General features: G+C 42.0%; 1 long non-coding RNA gene across 6 annotated transcripts in view; it reads right to left on the bottom strand.

Moving 5' to 3' along the window:
* Window positions 1-55: 55 nt before the first annotated feature.
* LOC133509627 (uncharacterized) overlaps window positions 56-6,000 on the bottom strand; it is a 44,797-nt gene continuing 38,852 nt past the window's right edge. For 3 of the 6 annotated variants that reach the window (XR_009797403.1, XR_009797404.1, XR_009797399.1), the window contains one exon: window positions 56-3,831. This is a non-coding gene — a long non-coding RNA (uncharacterized LOC133509627). The remainder of the gene's footprint in view (window positions 3,832-6,000) is intronic. The other 3 variants (XR_009797401.1, XR_009797402.1, XR_009797400.1) reach the window with 3 other exon arrangements.

Here is a 6,000-nt window from a genome sequence, read left to right as displayed (position 1 = left end):
TTTATAAAGGCACCTGTTGTGCCTATGATTCAGTCTATTCTGTACAGTCCAGGTGTCCTAATAAAGTGTTCAAGAACGTTTCTTGTCTTCATGAACAACCATCGTTTTATATATACACACTTGTTTCATAAATTTATACAAACATTACATCAGGTTTCTAACAGTGAAATCAGTCTGTGTATGTTAGCCAATGCGTTCTATGTGTGCTATACGTCAACGTTTAGGCTATATGCTGAGCCTCTGTCAATACGGAAGCACACTGCGAACTTTCTAAACATTGATATTGCTAATCATGTTAAACACAAATCAGGGCAGGTGGCCAGATTCCGGTCCACCGACTTACATGCACCCGGTGGCTGCTACTAACGCGGATTTCTTTTTTTTATATCCGAGGCCCAAAAACCCTTTGCAGCAGAGAAGTACCTCCTCGCATGCGCATCGTTCCGGACGGGTCCTCCATACATGAAGCCCTGACCCCTCCTGACGGAGTTTTTCCTCTCTTGTCCTGCTTGGCATCCTTCCCACAGTCGCCATCTGGTGGGTCTGCAGAGGTACTGCCAGCCTCGAAGCATCACTTTTTTTTTTCCACCGCAGTCTCTAGTGAAGACAAACACCACAGTAGGTCCTAGACGGGGCAAGGAAATCACGGCAACCCGTAGGAAGCACTTCTACAATGTATACAAAATTTTAAACATTGTACAAATGATGTTTAAAACCCTGGCTGTCTAAATAACTCCTGTGTTGCCGTTTTGCCGCGCAAGCACGTATGAGTCTCAGGGTTTATATATATATATATATATATATATATATATTTATAGATACACACACATAACCAAGAAAACATGCATTGACGCATAGACCCTTTTTTACACATATACGTAATTTAGTCTGTCTCCCTGGTCTCAAGGTCTGTGATTCATTGGCCTCCAGGAGATGTCTCCGTTCGGGCCTGTAAGACAAAGAAGACATGAGATTTCGCGTTCCCCCTCGTCCCCGTGCGCGCGGAGGGGCGATTTCGGGTGAGGGCTGGAATGGTGTGTGTGTGCCTGCGGACATCGACCCACCCCTGCGCCACGCCATCGCGCCCCCAGAAGCCTCGTGTAGGCCTGCGGCGCCCCCTGTACCGGGCGTCCGCCCAGTCCTCATCATCCTCCCAATACCGCCTCATCTTCCCGTTTTCCTCGTGTTTGGCAAGCAGCGGAATGTCTTTTTATAATTTTTATAAAGGCACCTGTTGTGCCTATTATACAAAGTCTATTCTGTACAGTCCAGGTGTCCTAATAAAGTGTTCAAGAACATTTCTTGTCTTCATGAACAACCATCGTTTTATATATACACACTTGTTTCATAAATTTATACAAACATTACATCAGGTTTCTAACAATGAAATCAGTCTGTGTATGTTAGCCAACGCGTTCTATGTGTGCTATACGTCAACGTTTAGGCTATATGCTGAGCCTCTGTCAATACGGAAGCACACTGCGAACTTTCTAAATATTGATATTGCTAATCATGTTACACACAAATCAGGGCAGGTGGCCAGATTCCGGTCCACCGACTTACATGCACCCGGTGGCTGCTACTAACGCGGATTTCTTTTTTTTATATCCGAGGCCCAAAAACCCTTTGCAGCAGAGAAGTACCTCCTCGCATGCGCATTGTTCCGGACGGGTCCTCCATACAGGAAGCCCTGACCCCTCCTGACGGAGTTTTTCCTCTCTTGTCCTGCTCGGCATCCTTCCCACAGTCGCCATCTGGTGGGTCTGCAGAGGTACTGCCAGCCTCGAAGCATGACTTTTTTTTTTTTTTTTTCCCACCGCAGGCTCTTGTGAAGACAAACACCACAGTAGGTCCTAGACGGGGCAAGGAAATCACGGCAACCCGTAGGAAGCACTTCTACAATGTATAAAAAATTTTAAACATTGTACAAATGATGTTTAAAACCCTGGCTGTCTAAATAACTCCTGTGTTGCCGTTTTGCCGCGCAAGCACGTATGAGTCTCAGGGTTTATATATATATATATATATATATATATATATATATATATATATATATACACACACACACACATAACCAAGAAAACATGCATTGACGCATAGACCCTTTTTTACACATATGTAATTTAGTCTGTCTCCCTGGCCTCAAGGTCTGTGATTCATTGGCCTCCAGGAGATATGTCCGTTCGGGCCTGTAAGACAAAGAAGACATGAGATTTCGCGTTCCCCCTCGTCCCCGTGCGCGCGGAGGGGCGATTTCGGGTGAGGGCTGGAATGGTGTGTGTGTGCCTGCGGACATCGACCCACCCCTGCGCCACGCCATCGCGCCCCCAGAAGCCTCGTGTAGGCCTGCGGCGCCCCCTGTACCGGGCGTCCGCCCAGTCCTCATCATCCTCCCAATACCGCCTCATCTTCCCGTTTTCCTCGTGTTTGGCAAGCAGCGGAATGTCTTTTTATAATTTTTATAAAGGCACCTGTTGTGCCTATTATACAAAGTCTATTCTGTTCATTCCAGGTGTCCTAATAAAGTGTTCAAGAACGTTTCTTGTCTTCATGAACAACCATCGTTTTATATATACATACTTGTTTCATAAATTTATACAAACATTACATCAGGTTTCTAACAATGAAATCAGTCTGTGTATGTTAGCCAACGCGTTCTATGTGTGCTATCCGTCAACGTTTAGGCTATATGCTGAGCCTCTGTCAATACGGAAGCACACTGCGAACTTTCTCAACATTGATATTGCTAATCATGTTAAACACAAATCAGGGCAGGTGGCCAGATTCCGGTCCACCGACTTACATGCACCCGGTGGCTGCTACTAACGCGGATTTCTTTTTTTTTATATCCGAGGCCCAAAAACCCTTTGCAGCAGAGAAGTACCTCCTCGCATGCGCATTGTCCTTAGAAATCATGGAGGGGTCTGAAATTTTCATCGTAGGTGCACGTCCACTGTGAGAGAGATAATCTAAAAAGAAAAATCCAGAAATCACAATGTAGAATTCTGACTCTCAAAGACCTGTTTGTCTGCCTTTAAAAGCCCATCAGATGCACCTTTGGAGGGAGCTGAAACTGTGTTTCTCAGTGACAGCTCAGAAACCTGTCTGATCTAGAGAAGATCTGTGTGGAGGCTACTATACTAAATATTAACATTGGTTTTCTCAGGTGTTGAAATACTTATTGCAGCTTTATCACACAAATAAATCGTTAAACAATCATACATTGTGATTTCTGCATTTTTCTTTTTAGATTATCTCTCTCACAGTGGGTGTGCACCTACAATGAACATTTCAGACCCCTACATGATTTCTCAGTGTGAGAACTTGCAATATAGCAGTCTTCAAATACTTATTTTCATCACTGTATGTAATACTGTACTTAACTTCTTGTTTTAATACTATGTAGTATTTTATTTAAATTCAAATCCTCCAAACATAATAACACCAGTCAGATACATTGCCAGATATACTTCCTTGTGATATTGTTTGTTTGGGGTGGAGTCACGGGCATTGTTTCTTTACATTTTGCATAACTGTCATAATAATATTTTATATATCATATTGTATACAATATTTTCCCATTTGTGTAGTTGAGAATGGTCAAACCATTTGCTGTAATAGAATTTATATTACTCACCAAGAACAACATATGCTGCTTTAATTCAACCATGTCAAGAGTGTTCAAAGTTTTTCAAGAAACAAAAAATTACCAACATACCTCTGCAACTCGTCTTTTTGGTACTTTCTGTGGGTGGGCCTCTGAGCTTGTTGCACCACTGATCCAGGTTTCAACATTTTCTTTTTACATTTAAAACCATCTCAGACATGGGTCTACGAATAAAGGAGTCCAGGGTGAACATATGACAGACTACTGACTGGGTTTGGAAAAATTCACCCTCATCGTTTGCACAAACATGACCTATGGTGTTCTGAGGCTTGGGGTCTTTGAGAAAATAATGTAAACTGTGACCAGAATAATTTGAATGACGACAAAAGTGAGCCACACACTTCTTCACCATTGTTACAGATAGATTATATCTTAAAATCACAGAGGAATTCTAAAAAAAAAAAACCAAGTTTTTATCTGCACTGTATACAAGCAATGCTGTGAGTGATAATCCGATTCCTCAAACACGTGTGTGACTTTAGATATTGAAAAAAAAAAAAAAAATGGAACGTGGAATTCTGCCATGTCTGGCAAAATCGATCAAAGTTTGGGTATTTGTATTCATCAATACTTTATTCAGTAAATCTATTGAACAATGTGTATTTTATGGTTAAGTTGAACATATATTTTAACCTGCACTCGAAAATTGGCGTTTCATATTAAAGTAAGAGCTGTACATTGAGATCCAACGTGGGACAAAAGGTAGAGGTGGCGAAGGCTAAACAAGAAGCATATGACGACATGTACACAAGGTTGGATTCGAAAGAGGGAAAAAAGGATTTCTACAGGTTGGCCAGACAGAGGTATAAAGATGGGAAGGATGTGCAGCAAGTAACGGTGATTAGTAGCCAGTGCCAGTAGTTTGCTAAGTAGATAGAAAGAGTACTTTGAGAAGTTAATGAATGATAAGAATAGGAGGGAAGGTAGAGTTGAAGAGGCAAGTGTGGATGGCCAGGAAGTGGCAATGGGGGGGGAGTTAGAAAGGCACTGAACAGAATGAAAAATGGAAAGACAGTTGGTCCTGATGACATACCAGTGGAGGTATGGAAGCAATTTGGAGAGGTGGTTGGGGAGTTTTTGACCAACTTATTCAATAGAATACTAGCAGGAGAGAAGATGCCAGAAGAATGGCGGAAAAGTGTGCTAGTCCCCATTTTTTAAGAACAAAGGCGATGTTCAGAGCTGTGGAAACTATAGAGGAATAAAGATGATGAGCCACACAATAAAGTTATGGGAAAGAGTAGTGGAGGATAGACTCAGGACAAAGTAAGTATCTGCAAGCAACAGTATGGTTTCATGCCTACAAAGAGTATCACAGATGCATTATTTGCCTTGAGGATGCTCGTGGAAAGGTATAGAGAAGATCAGATGGAGCTACGTTGTAGACCTAGAGAAAGCCTATGACAGAGTACCAATAGAGGAACTGTGGTACTGCATGCGCAAGTCTGGTGTGGCGGAGAAATATGTTAGAATAGTACAGGATATGTATGAGGGCAGCAGAAGAGCGGGGAGGTGTGCCGTTGGTGTGTCAGAAGAATTTAAGGTGGAGGTGGGACTGCATCAGGGATCCATGCTGAGGCCCTTCCTGTTTGTGGTAGTAATGGATAGCCTGACAGACAAGGTTAGACTGGAATCCCCTTGGACAATGTTCGCTGATGATATTGTGAGCTGCAGTGAAAGCAGGGAGCAGGCGGAAGAGCAATTTGAAAGATGGACGCATGCACTGGAAAGGTGAGGATTGAAGATTAGCCGAAGTAAAACAGAACATATATGCATGAATGTGAGGGGCGGAGGAGGATGAGTGAAGTTTCAGGGAGAAGAGATAGCGAGGGTGGATGATTTCAAATACTTGGGTTCAACAATTAAGAGCAATAGAGAGTGTGGTAAAGAAGTGAAGAAACTGGTCCAAGCGGGGTGGAACAGTTGGCGGAAGGTGTCTTGTGTTCTATACGAAAGAAGAGTCTCCGCTAGGATTAAGGGCACAGTAAAATAAAAATGGAAGACCATCTTAGGTAAAAAAAAAAAAAACAATAGATAAAACATCATGGGACAATTACATAATAAGTTAAAAGTATGAAAGGAAACCGTATCACAAAAGATCCACATCTTAATAGCTTAAAAGTATGAAAGGAAACCGCATTATAAAAGAGCCACATCATAATTACTTAAAAGCATGAAAGGAAAATAAAGAGAATAAAGATTAAAAATAAACACACACACATAGCACTAAGTACAAAGTACAACAAAAGTACCAAACATCAAACACAACTTTACACTCTGGAAACTGCATCAGCACAAACATTATCTCAACCTTTAATGTGCTTGATCATAAG

The sequence above is a fragment of the Syngnathoides biaculeatus genome, chromosome 12, assembly GCF_019802595.1.
Source record: "Syngnathoides biaculeatus isolate LvHL_M chromosome 12, ASM1980259v1, whole genome shotgun sequence".
NCBI lineage: Eukaryota > Metazoa > Chordata > Actinopteri > Syngnathiformes > Syngnathidae > Syngnathoides > Syngnathoides biaculeatus.
The sequence above is the reverse complement of the archived record's forward strand: the minus strand, read 5'-3'. Positions and strand labels throughout refer to the sequence as shown.